This window comes from Lissotriton vulgaris, chromosome 5 (genome assembly GCF_964263255.1).
Source record: "Lissotriton vulgaris chromosome 5, aLisVul1.2, whole genome shotgun sequence".
NCBI lineage: Eukaryota > Metazoa > Chordata > Amphibia > Caudata > Salamandridae > Lissotriton > Lissotriton vulgaris.
In genome coordinates, this window is record NC_141693.1 from 1,083,003,064 (window position 1) to 1,083,017,320 (window position 14,257).

General features: G+C 46.5%; 1 protein-coding gene across 1 annotated transcript in view; it reads right to left on the minus strand.

Annotated features, from left to right (window-relative positions):
- The window catches only part of LOC147712037 (VPS10 domain-containing receptor SorCS1-like), a 2,945,658-nt gene that overhangs the window by 175,105 nt on the left and 2,756,296 nt on the right, over positions 1-14,257 (minus strand). The window lies entirely within an intron of this gene.

The following is a 14,257-nucleotide window of genomic DNA, read 5'->3' on the forward strand; positions in this document are numbered from 1 at the left end:
CAGGAAGAACTATCCTATGAAGGTTCGGCACGAACAACATAAGCAGGAAACGGATTGTCAAGCCTCAAGGCCTTTTCTTAGGGAGGGGCTTATATGCCTGCAGTTCATAACGTGCAAAGTGCCGAACAAGCATGCTGCATTCATCGTGATGGCTACTGGGCTATGTAGTTTCGTTTTTTGTGCCTGGTGAAATAGAATTCAGGCAGCATTCTCACCCCAGTCATACAATGATAGAAAAAGGGTGTTAATGTAGAGTATGTCAATGTGTGTATGCTACCCTTCTCAGGAACCTTCCTACGGTTGACAACCATGACAACTATGTATTTCGTTTTTCACTATTGCAAGGACTGCCTCTCCAATAGGCTATCATTGAGGCTGCACTGTGACATTTCACATGTGTAACTTTCAATTAAGAAAAGCTAGAAGTTTACATTTTCTGAAATTAGAATTTAATAACACACATATTATTGGAGGTATTTTTTAAACTGTGTGTTTGTAAATGCCTTTTTAACCATCCTTGGTGATGCATTGCCAAGCTGAATAGAGCTTTCTGCATTTAGAGTGGTGGGAGGAGTTTTCTCTAGCACCTGAAAAGGCTGTGTCTGATTTTCACAATGCTGTCTCCACCTCCTGTAGTGAAGCTGCACCAGGGAGGACAGAACTGTTTTTTCTGAGCTCAGAGACCCCTGTAACAAACACTGCAAAAAGAAATTGGGATATAAATAATAGAGATAAAATCCCAGAACTTTAGATTACTTCTGGACTAAGAGGACCCTGCTAAGAAGAAGAGCTGAAGAGCTGTCAGGAGGAGTACTGGCCCTTTGATGTGTGTCTCAGGGCCACAAAGACTTCACCTGCAACTTTCTAAACAGCACCTTGACTCCTCTGCTTGACTCCTGATTGCCAAAGGGTGCCAATTCCATGTCCAGGGCCCTTGGAATCATGTTGTTGGTGCTGCAACCCAAGAAAAACAATATTGACGCCGTCAGTGACACCGCCATTGCTGCTGCGACCTTCACTAAGGGCGTGGGCACAGCTCATGAAGTGCACGATGCACTGCCCTGCCTGCACTGCAGTTCTGATGCCTGCTGACACATTCAAGTTATCGATGTGGTGACTTTCTAAACTCATCGACACCACACTGCTGAATCTACTGATGCCTCACGGATGCCCCCTCACCTCAACTAAAAGCCCAGACTCTACGCCTCACTTTCTTTTGGACTCAACGTCTCATCTCCTGTGGCAGTAAGGAACCAGCCTTGTCTTGGCCTCAACGCCTTACCTCCGTGATGCTGTGCACCATCTGATGACTTTGTCTTCAAGGTACTGTTACTTGTGGACCAGTGTGACTCCATGGAAGCCCCGCGCACCTCCCAGTCGGTGCCCTACTTTTGATTTTTGCCTGTTACAACGTCGTAATAGCCCCAGATGGAGCTATACGCTATGAGCTTTATTTTTTAATAATGCTTTCTATAAGTGATATCTTGATATATGTATGTTGGATTTTTGCCATTATGGTCTTGTTTTGTTTAGATGAATATACTTTATTTTTGTAAACAGGTGTGGTGCTCATTTGTGGTGTTTTCACTGGCTTTAATGTGTGTTGGGGTGCAAATACTTTAAACATTGCCTTTGGGATAAGCCTATCTGTGCATGTCTAGCTACCAACGGGTGAGCATGGGTTATCTAAAGTGTGTAATTACTTTATCCTGACTAGGAGGCAGGGTCCGTACTTGCACAATGTTCATACCTCTGCCAGCTAGAGACCCCCATTTCTAACAAGCCCCTAGTTTCTAGAAGATTTATAGATTTGTCAATACTATGTTATGTTGTACCTGAGTTGCTATCCCTCTGTCGCATCCTGGGGTGGGACTTCTCTGTTGTCAATCGCAATCTAAGACCACTTTCTCTGTCCAGCTGTTTTACAGGGGGGACGGCATCCCCCTGGTAAAATAAGTAGGGGGACGCCGTCCACCCACATGGTACCCCGACTCGAGCCCTGATTTTCATCTCTGTGAAAGGAGATGATCTGAGCTCATGGGCTGCGAAGTGAAAACCCCCCACTCCCTCTCACTAACAGATGAGGCACTGGATCCAAGGGGTGGGCAGGAGGGCAGGTGGGAGACAGCAATCTGTAAATTTGCTGTAAATCAGCTCACATCATAGTTGCTGGGCCATGGCCAGTCTCACAGACAGCTCGCTGTTCGTAAGTCTGTCAGGCCAAGCAGCAATTGTGTGTGCAAGTTTGCAGTGACCTTCTTAGAAATGTTTGGACACTGGCACTTAATTTCTATTTACAAATTAAAGCACTGATAGAAGCCCACCAGTTAGTATTGTGATGAGTGCCCTTAAGGGTTGTCTGTAAAACCTATGGCTTCATTTACAAATGTTTGTGCAAACTGTATTGTAATAAGTACAATTTTGCTCACTGTTTCACAACGTTCTTGAAAAGAACATCGTCAGAAAGCCCGGAGGTAAAGTAGACTTTCTCGTTAGGTTCAGCTACGTAGTGCCAACATCGGCCCATACCTCGGCCCTCCCACAACAATTACTGAATAACAGACCCAACACAATTGTTTGGTGGATAAAGTTGTTGCAGCTTTATTTGCATAACAATATGCCCCTTGCCACCTGCCCACCTGAAGAGCCATAAACCCCAGTGGTATTCACCGCTGGGTATTGTCAAATTGGGGGAAGGGCTAGCCCCTCCCACCGACGGACCTCTTGTCCACCCCTCACTCACGCCCCTCCCCGTAATGGGGGCGGAGGGTTACAGGCTTCCCCCGGTTGCTCCGGTCCACAACCGCCCGTAGGACTAACAGGGCGCCGTCGCTCCTCCAGGATCCCCATGCGAGGACCTCCCTGGGGATAATTGGCTTTAGCACCCTTACTGTGCTCCTGTAGAGGGTACCCTTCTGTACCTTATAGCCTTTGGATTGCCCTGTAACTCCGCCTGCAACACAAAGCAAAGTAGTATTAGATGAACCACCCCCCCTGCTGCACGACTGCTGGGTTTGCGGTAGGGAGGGAAAACAGCATTTAGGCAGCTTCGGCTAAGCCGGCGGAGGGGGACTGTCCTTCTTCGTCGCCGACCTGGAACCAAGTAGGGCGCTTGGAGGATGGCAAGGATACAAATACCTCAGCTGGCCCCTCCCCCGTCGGAAGTAACGTCACGCGTCGGAAGTTTAGCCGGCAATTCATAAAGGTAATCAAGCAACACAGGGTGCTCTATCTCGCTGAATTTTGTCGGCCGCGGCACTCCCCATATATTTGCCGGGCGACCAAACACGACCTCGTACGGACTAAGTCCCATTCGTGAATGCACAGTCATTCTTGTGGACAGGAGTGCTAACGGCAAGGCATCAGGCCATTGAAGACCAGAGCTCGCCTGAATCTTGGCTAGTTTCAGCTTAAGGGTGCCATTATAGCATTCTACTAAACCAGCTGATTGTGGGGGATTTGCAGCATGGAATTTCTGCCTTATTCCTAACCCATCACACACTCTCTTCATCACTTGACCCACAAATTCACTCCCATTGTCACTCCAGACCATTCTCGGCAATCCAAACCTAGGGAAAAATTCCTTAATAAGGGCTTTAGCTGTAGACATGGCAGTATTATCTTTCAAAGGGTAGGCTTCCACCCATCTTGAAAAAGAGCAAACAACCACGAGCACGTACTTCAGGTTGTTGCACCTCTCCATGTGGATGAAATCTAGCTGCAAAGCCTCGAAAGGATACGTTGGAGGAGCAAAATGACCAGCTGGAGTTGGAGTTCCCTTACCAGGATTGTACATCAAACAAACCATACAATTCTTAACCAAGTTCTCTGCACACTTAGAAATCCCTGCATTCTGCCATACTGGAGCAACTTGCAAATCCCTTTCACACTGATATGCCATTCCATGAGCCATCGTAACCACTGGAAGTAAATACGCATCGGGTAATAACCATCGCTGATGTTCTGACAACTCAATCCAACAACCATTCAAATCCAATTTACCCTTACTTTCTCTCCATTCATTCAACTCTTTCTCTGTAGCTTCGGCTTGGATGGACTTCACGCTCTCAATCGAATCTTCACACATACTTCTATCCGGAACCCATCTCGCCGGACCCGCAACTTACATTCGACTCATTACGTCTCTCGCAGTTTCTTTTGCAACTTCGTCTGCAAACGCATTACCACGACCAACATCATCAGTAACTTTGTTATGCGCACTGCATTTCACGATCATAACACAAAGTAAGCGACTCAAGAAGTTCATTCACCAACTGATCATGCTGAATCTTAGTTCCATGCGAAGTCAGGAACCCACGTTCTTTCCACAAACGTCCAAAACTATGAGCCACACCAAACGCATACTGGCTATCGGTATACACAGTCACTTGTTTCCCTTTCGACAACACACACGCTCTTGTCAATGCAATCAACTCTGCTGCTTGCGCTGAATTATGTGGGATACGTGCAGCTTCGACAGTCGTATGCAAAGTCGTAACAGCATATGCCGCAGTCGTATCACCATTCGGAAGCTTGAAGCACGAACCATCAACCCATAAGGTACCATCACACTCTGCAAGAGGAGTATCCCTAAGGCCTATTCTCCCTTTTGTTTCTTCCTCTGTCCTAAGGAAGCAATCATGTTGTTCAGAAACATCTTTCTCAACTGAAATCGGCTACAACGTAGCTGGATTCTACGTGTTGCATCTTTTTATGTGCACATGACTCGCTAAGAGTGGCAATTCGTAACCTGACAACCGAGCACTAGTTAAGTGCTGTGTCTTGGTGCGATTCAACAAGGTATCCACTGCATGTGGAACCATCACAATCAATGTATTATCCATCACCAAGCCAGCAGACTGTCGAATAGAAACAGCCGCTGCTGCTGTAGCTCTCAAACAACTCGGCAACGCTCTAGCTACGGGATCCAAAGTTGACGAAAAATACGTACATGGACGTTGCTTATCGCTGAACTGCTGTGTCAAAACTGACAATGCACATCCCTCTCTCGTGGACATAGAGTGTAAAAGGCTTACTGTAATCGGGAGTACCCAACACAGGAGCCGAACACAACGCATCGCGTAATTCTGAAAAACTTTTCTGACATTCGTCAGTCCAAGGAATAGGATTTGGAGTATCCTTAACAGTAAGAGCTATCAAAGGCTTCGCAAGCAAAGAAAAATTCGGAATCCATGGTCTACAATATGACGTAATACCAAGGAAAGCACGCACTTCTCTCTGTGTCGTAGGCACACTCATTTTCGCAATAGCTTGAATTCATTCTGGGGTCAATCTTCTTCCCTCCTTCGATAAGAGGTGACCTAAGTAGGTAACTTCTTGTCGACAATATTGCAACTTCGAAAGAGAAACCTTATGATGGAAATCAGACAAATGACGCAACAACGACAAAGTAGCCTCTTTACAAATCTCTTCATTATCGGCAGCGACTAACAAGTCGTCGACATACTGAATAAGGGCAGCACCATCAGGTAAAACAAACGTATCAAGTTGAGTTTTCAAAGCCTGACTATAGATCGATGGACTCTCGCAATAGCCTTGAGGAGCGCGCTTAAACCGGAAATTTCGGCCTCCTAAAGAGAAGCCAAAAATATCTCTATTCTCCACGGCAATCGGGATGCTGAAGAAAGCATTCTTCAAGTCAATCACCGAAAACCACTTGGCTGAAGCTGGAATCAAAGTCAATAAAGCAGTGATATCTGGAACAACAGGAAATTGCGGAACAACAATCTTATTCACCTCGCGGAGATCGATCACAACCTATATACAGGAGGCTGTGAAGAATCAGTTCTTTTCAGAACAGGCAAAACCGGACTATTGCACACATTACCTCTCATTTCCTCAATCACACCTTTCTCAATCAAATCATAGATGATCCCTAAAAGTGCTCTTTCACCATCACTGGAAATCCGATATTGGGGAATACGTGGCAATCTAGCATTCGCTTTCAGTGTCACAACATACTGCGGAATCTCCAAAAGACCCACATCATTAGGACCAGTAGTCCAAAGAGAATCAGGGAGAGAAGACAATTCAGCAGGAAGTCTATCTTTAGATAAATACATTGGAGAGATCACTCTCTTACCCAACGTAAGCTGTACTCCTGAAGGAGAACAATGTAGCGTCGCATACAATCTTTTCAATAGGTTTAATCCCAACAAGTTCTCTCCACAACCCGTCGTCAGAATAAGGGGTGCTTCGAATTCACAAGGTCCAACAGAAAGAGACAAAGGACTAGAAATCGGATTACTAACTGGGGCGCCAGAAAAACCTACTGAAACATTTGTTAAGCCAGACAAAGGTGCGCCAGGGAGTTTAGAGTGCATAATAGAACTCTTCGCAGCACCAGTATCCAACAGAAAAGGCTCTGACACACCTGATGCAATCACTTCAACATAAGAGCCACTCTAATCTACTGGAACTGAAACAACTCCCTCTCTTTGTCTATGGCTGTCCTAGCAATCATTACCATCCATATTCTCACCTTCAACATAGTAATCGTCCGCATAATACTGAGCCGTCCTACCAGACGCACCATTCTGCTGATCAAAGCTATTCATAGAATTCTGTGGAGGCATGGGAAGCACATTCTGAGGGAACACACCACGTCCTCTACCTCTAGGAACTTGCTGAACACCTCGACCTCTCACACCAGAAACACCATTCGTACAGTGTAACAGAACCGGACAACTACTCTTGAAATGACCCTCTTCCTTACAATAGGCACACTGATTAGGGCCTACAGGAAAACACGGCTGAGAAGACTCGAACCTTTGCGAGTTTCTCTGATACTGCTGAGGTTGCTGATAATCGCGCTGATTATTCGGAGGCGGATATGCTTGCTGTAAAAAAACTTTCATCTTTAGCTCTTTAGTCTTCTTGTCAGCTCTATCTTTCTCATCTTTATCCCTATTTTCGTAGTACTGTGCAGTAGCCAAAATCTGTGCTGACGAAGAAACGGCCCAAGAACTCTCAGAATCCTTCAATTTAGTACACAACTCAGGAAGCAAATTATGCACAAACTTGTCAACGAACAACCGTTGACCACCTTCCGTACTCATGTCCTGACCACTATGGTCGATAAACGTCTCTTCGAACCTAGTGAAAAAGTCAGACACACTTTTGTCTTTCTTCTGCTTACACGCAGACAATTTATTCCAATTGACACGCATAGCAGGCATCAAAGTCTTCATATAATTAATAATCCGACCAGGGAGTTCTGCAACTAAAGGCTCAGGTTTAGCACCACCAACTTGTCTAGCATCTGAAGCACTAATATTAGCCCATGTATCACCTAATTCCTGCGCATGATCCGTATGACGAATCAATCCCCATAAAGGCTGTGGAACAACATTCCCAAACAACACGTCTATGTCAGCTAAATTCATAGTGCATGAGTCTGCAGTCTGAGATAATTCCCTATAGTACCCTGCAGGATTTTTACGTGGATCAGGCAAAGTCTGCTTAAGGGCCAAAACTTCAGCACGCTTCCATGGAACATGTACCCAAACACGCTGAAAATGAGACGGTACGGCTGGGGGAACATTATTCGCACCAGCAGGCACTGCATCTTTCCACACCGGAGGAACCTCTCTCATTGGATATTGTCGCACTTTTCTCCTAACTGAAGGATCAGGCTCAAACAGTCGCTGAGAAGGAGACTCACTCCTAAATGACAACAGTGTCGCAACTGCTCTCTCAACGTCAACATCCCACTATAGTTCCCTTCTCAAACTCGGACTGTATACGGAACAACTCAGGCGGAGACTGTCCCAAGTCACCATCTTCCCACTCTTCACAAAGGAAAGTACACATTGTCCCAAAAACATATCTCTGCGTCGGTGCTTCCCATTGACGGAAAACATCCATAACACACTCGAAATTGTACTTCAAAGGATAAGTAAATGATCCAACACTGTCCGCTCATCGGGACCAGGTAATTGGCTACGCAATTGTTTACGCTCTGAAACAGGGATCATACCCAATGACCCAAAGAGAGGAGAAAAGAGACCAGTAACAGTATCGGTCATTCTTTGTCGAACAGAAAGAGAAGGTGACGAAAGAACAGGAGGAAAAACGGGATGAGCAGAAGTATGCATAGGAGCAGTAGCAGAAGGAGTAGACAATACAGTCGTAGGAGTAGGAGACGAAGCAGGTAGCAAAGTCGGCGACCCTTGAGAAGGCTGCGCCAAAGGAACAGGAGCCAACTGAAGAGGAGCTGGCTGTTGTAGAACCACAGGTGGCAAAGCAACCGGAGGTTGCGCAACTAAAGGTGGCGGAGGTGCTTTAGCACTCTGCACATAAGGGGGTGGCGAACTCAATAGATGTGACATCAAAGGATCTTTCTCAAGATCCTTTGCTACATCTTGCTGCTGAGGTGGCAAAGCTTATCTATCGCCAATTTACATTACCTAAGCAACTTTTCACTCTCTTGTTCTTCTTCGTTATCCCTAAACTGTATAGCAGCTTGCACCATCGAAATACCTCTTTCTCTCTTATTTCGCTTCGCTAACTTAATTTCTTTCTGTTTGGCTTCCTTTCGCCATAGGCGGAAAGAGTCAAACATCGCCGGCCGGGCTTTCTTCTTGAACAGTTTAACTTCTAGATTGTGTAAAATCTCCGTGTCATAACTACCATATTGGGGCCACTTTGGGACACCGTCCTTCCTAGTATATCTAATCCATACTTCATTATACGTGATAGGGCCCACACCATGTTTTAAATAGAGCTCATAGGTCGGAGTTCCAATCAGAGGCACCGGACACGAGTCCTCCAATCGGGAATCCCTATTACAACCACAACAAAATATCTTTCCAAGTCTGCTAAGACCAGGCATCTTCGCTCACTAGTCTAGCTTCAAACTTCAAGGGAATATCGAATACGATAACCTTGCGTATACACGAGTCCCTCGTCTTTGGAGCTTGCAAGTCCCAAATCAAAGATCCCAAGGGGATACCCAAAACAAAACTAAGGACTGGGAGACGCTCCGCTCACACTTAACTGAAATATTGATGACATCGCCAGAAGACCCGTCTATTGTCTCGCTCTACAAATCATCTAATGGCTCCAAGACAGGGCGACAGTCAGGGCAGCAGTCCTTCGTAGCCGTCGGAAAGCAGGGAACCTCGCAGCAAAGACTTTCGGACCACGACGACATACAGGGGTCGATGAAGTGGCAGGCCTTCCTCCAGAATTTTCACACGAAGCTCCTCACGATCTTCAGGCTTGGACCGGTACCGCTGAAGTCACCCTACGTTGGACGCCAACTGAAGAACCGGGTTTTAGAACCCAGCGGCGCCAGGGAAAACGCCCGATGTCTTCGAGTTCCCCTGTCTTGGCAAACAGAGACACAGGACCCTTCTAGGTGACGTCAAAGACCAAGTTTATTGGCTGCAACCAGGAACAGAGGTCTACGAAGCACGACATGGGTGGTTCGCTAGAGACTCCACAATTTAGAAAAGCGAGACATCGTCTTTTATGCCAAAAATCACATTCCTGGCTAGCATCAATTACTTACAAACGGACCAATCAAACAGTGACATTTTAAAAGTATCGCATAACGACGATCCCACTTTCAGTTGTCCAGCCCACCAGAAATGACAAGGCAAAATCCAACATTCTTGCTCGGACAGGCGGAACAACCCATAATAAAAGGACCTCAACCCAAATCACAAATTAAGCCATAAAGGAAGGAACTGAAACAGATGAGAAGCAAGATAGAAGGGTGTGTGCATGTATCATAAACTCAGCAATGTCCTGCTCTTTGATCTCTATCTGACCAGCTGCCTAACAAGGAACTGGCTCAACGAAGTCAGCCTCGGGCAAGGGAGTCAGTTCGTTCAGGTCACACAGAAGTCAGCTAAAGGTGTACGTGTCCCAAGGACTCGTTCGGCCGCAGTCATCGGCCTATGTGAGGGCAACCACAAAATAGCTGCCGTACACAAATTGGAACCCGAAGGTTCGAACAAAATCCCTAAATGCACAGTGTTTCCATTGATCGATTACGACGAAGACACTCGTACATCCCGCACTCGTCATTTGCGGTCCGCTGATACCAAAATCGTCTCAATACGACGACCTTTATTGAACGCGTTCAGAATCACGAAACCTCACCATAGGTGAACCAAATCATCACCTCCTAGGTGTATTACCAATAAATCGGATGGTGAGTCCCCCCCGTTCAGTCTCTGAAGAATTTTTCTCTTCAAGCTATTCCAATGCATGTCGGGTGTTCCCAGCCAAATGATCCTTGTTACTGTGAACCGGTGCTTCCATTTTCTGCTATCAGCCCAGTGAGATACCCTCAGGATTCCGGAATGTCCCGTCACCCAGACCGTTTTACCAGTTTTATGTGTGTTCAAAGGCCTCCCTCAGATCAAGCAAGAACATTTCCTTTCCTCCTCTGGACAGCTGTGCTGACCAGCAACCAAAAACCACTATCAGTTCTATCGCTCTACAGGCCTGTGAACTGTATCAGTAATGTCTCAGATCCTCTCAACTATGACTGCAAACTGTGCTCTGGAGTTGTCCTTATTAGTGCTCCATCCCCTCCATTTCCGTGCTATCAAGGCCAATCGCACCCTTCTGGGAATGGCTCGCTCACGCCCCCTGCTCACAGGAAGGCCTATTTAAGTGTAGCCCATAACCTTGCATTTATTCCCGACAGTATATCAGGGTTCTGCTGAAACTTAGCTTGCTTGACTGCTGAGTGCGCATTGCACCTTCACAGATATGATTTTTCCTACTCAGTTTCCGGCCGCCAAGTGGATGACCTGCCCCGCCCCAACCCTGGGCGAACTGAAAGAAGCTATACTGCTACCCATGTGCGCAGCTGCTGTTGCTAATGATGGAACAGGTAAACTAGATGCTGTACTATATCATTTACTCATGGTGCAGCACCAATTGGCCCATCACATCAACTTTTATAAACCTAGGAGCAAGCCTGAGCTGGCTACCCCAGGTCCATGCTGCACACGCTTAACCTAAGGAGTTCTATCCAACGGAGCATTCATCCCACCAGAACTGACCCATCTGTATCCAACTCGAAGTGTGTCAAATGAAGTGAAACCAGGCCCCCTTCAGGCTAAAAGGATGCCCTGGGCCGAAGGCCATTGTCCACCCTGATCTTGACTTATTGAGTGAACAACATTATTAAACTCCCTAGTCAAATATAACACAAGAAAACTTGCTGCTGAAACAACATTTTTATGGGCGGACCTTTGCCGCGCTTACGGAAGTCCAGACTTGACAATACTGTTGCCCCTGACCACCTGAACAGGCCCTCTCTCCAGCTGTGTGCAAACCCTATAGTGTGTCACAAGTACTGACCTTCAGATAACTTCTGGAAAAGACCTCTGGCACCCCCCTAGTGATTACCATACCCGTCTTCTGCCCATCTACCCTTGTGGTCACCCCTCCTGTCACCTTGAGCTGAGGCCAGTAGTTGCATATGGTAATTGAGCACAACTGGGGCTGATGTGTAAGGATGTCATGGTAATTGCACAACCGCTACACTTAACATTGCTTCCAATCTTCCATACAAGAAGTCAGAACCGGGTTATCACCCTACCCCCAAGAGCACTTAACCAGGAAAAGCATTCAGGCTCCGAGCCCGGAGCATGCACTGGCCACTCCTAATGGAAATTAGAAAAACTGTTACACTCCAATCCTGGACGTGCTGACCTAGAACCCCACACACTGGCCCCAGTGTGTTCTTCCCTTGTACCTGCTCCGAGCCCTGGTAGGTCAGCCTGCTAGGCGTGGTTTGACCTTTATAGAACGAAACCCGTGCGTTTCTGGAAGAGAGAACAAATCCATGAAAACAGCCCCTAACCAGCATTAACAGGTAAGCCTATTGCCAACTCGATCGCCAGGATCAGAGCCCCTTACTTGCGCACCAGTTGCTGTACAAAAGAACACATTCCATTATTGCACATGGAATGCAAGATATGCCCAGACACACCAGTTGTTTAAAGGAACACGTAATTCAATTTTGTCACAGGGGATGCATGATTTGCCCACACTCTGCCACTGCTTACCGAGAGAACACTCCAATTATTGCCCAGTAAATCAACAAATTGCCCAGACTCATCAGTTGTTTTACAAGAGCAAACATCCAATTATTGCACAGGAGCTGCCTGCTATGCTCAGACTCACCAGTTGACTACCAATGTCTTACTTCCATGGGGTGTAACCTGCGCGCCCCACAACAGTAATGACACCAGGGGAGAACCTGGATGTCCCAGACCCTAGCACACTGCCCCCAGTGTGCTATGACCCTTATACGTGTTGATAGTTCAGGTGGCCCCCTTGTGAGTAGGGCTGTTCTCAAGCACTGTTCCTGCATTTGAGACACAAAACATCCATTAGAAGCCCTGCACGCCATCATATACCAATATGTATTCTCTGCAATGAGACAGGGGCTATCAACACCCCCATGCTACCAAGGCCAAGCCTGTTTGTCAGTTATGAAAAATTGTTTGTCCACATTACATTCTCGTAAGGAATTGGGTGGGGCAAATACTTGCGTACCTCCAGCGCTTGATGCAGTAGTGTAGTGTCTTGAAACAAAGTCAATTATTCAAATGCTAAGTCTGGTAATGACCATTGCACTTTGGTATGTGTGATTTAGAATCACTTCTTAACTCGTCCCCTTACTATTCTTCCCAGAAACAACTCCTCGCAGGCCTTCAAAACGGACCTCAAAGTTCTCCTCCTTTAAAGACACTTCCAACTTTAATTCATGCCTTCTCTATTATCTGAAGGATGACCTTTTATTATAGAAAATTCTATTCTCCTTGACTATGGAAGTGTCTTCCCAGTGTGTTCTTGTTGTTTGAGAGTCTGTCAATTATTGCAGTATTATCCTTCTACCTGTGTTTGGTACTCTTACGTAACATGCACACGTCACTTTTCTCTGTAACACACTGTTTGCTACCTCTTACATTGTGTTTGCTTCCGGTTATGTTATGTTATTAAGATATTTATTGAGCGCGCTATCACCGATTGGTTTCTTGGCGCTAAAGTCAACAGTAACATAAGCGTGGATGAGGATTGGAGAGTTATTAAAGTGCTAGTCTGAAGAGCCAGGTCTTCAAGGCTTTCCGGAAGGAGAGAAGGTCTTGGCAGTTTTGAATCTCCAGAGGGAAGGTGTTCCATAGGCGAGGGGCAAGTGTTGCGAACCTACGGCCTCCAGCGCGCTTAATTTTGAAGGGAGGCGTCAGCAGGAGGCTCTGATGGAGTGAGCGTAGGTTTCGCAATGGTGTGTATCTGGTGATTAATTGGTCAATGAATTTAGGGATTTTACAATACAGAGATTTAAATATCAGACAGCCAGTTTTAAAGGCACAACGCTGAGTGACTGGGAGCCAGTGCAATCTCCTAAGTAGGGGAGTGGCTACATGCCACCTTGGCTGATTTAGAATTAGCCTCGCGGCATAGTTCTGTACCATCTGGAGATGTTTAGATAAGTAGTTAGGAAGACCTAGATAAATGGAATTCGCGTAATCCAAATGGGACAGAACGGTGGAAATCACGACCTTGGTGATTGCCTCGGGCGTGAGTAGGCGACGGACCTTCCGAACTTTTTTTAGCTGAAAAAAACACTTGGAGACCACCTGGCCTACTTGTGCTTTCAGTGAGAGTTCGCAGTCAACGATGACTTCGAGTGTTTTGGCCGATGAAGAGGGTGTCGGAGCTGGACCTAAATCCGAAGGCCAATAATGTGGGCCCCAATGCTTGGAGCTGTCCCCAGTAAGAACCAACTCGGTTTTCCCTGGGTTCAGTTTCAGCTGGTTTTGGTCCATCCAAGATTTGATGAATCGCATGGTTGACTGAAAATGCAGAATGGAGTTTTCAGTATTGTCGATGGTGAACAGTAGTTGTAAGTCATCTGCGCAGTTGAAAACCCTCACCTATTCGTCTCTAAGGGTCTGAATCAGACGAAGTATGTATAAATTGAATAGGTGAGGTGATAAGGAGTAGCCCCGTGGCACTCTACATGTGATGGGTTGTTTAGCACCTGTTAGGTCTCCAAGACGTACTGCTTGACTGCGGTTTTCCAGAAAGGACCTCAACCAACAAGCCGCCGTGTCCCGTATGCCGGCCTGTCCGACACGATCGATCAAGATGTTATGGTCGACCGTGTCGAATGCGGCCGACAAATCCAGGAGCACCAAGGCCTGTGGGGAGCGTCTATCAGCGCAATCTCGCAGCGTATCCAGAACTGTAGTGACTACTG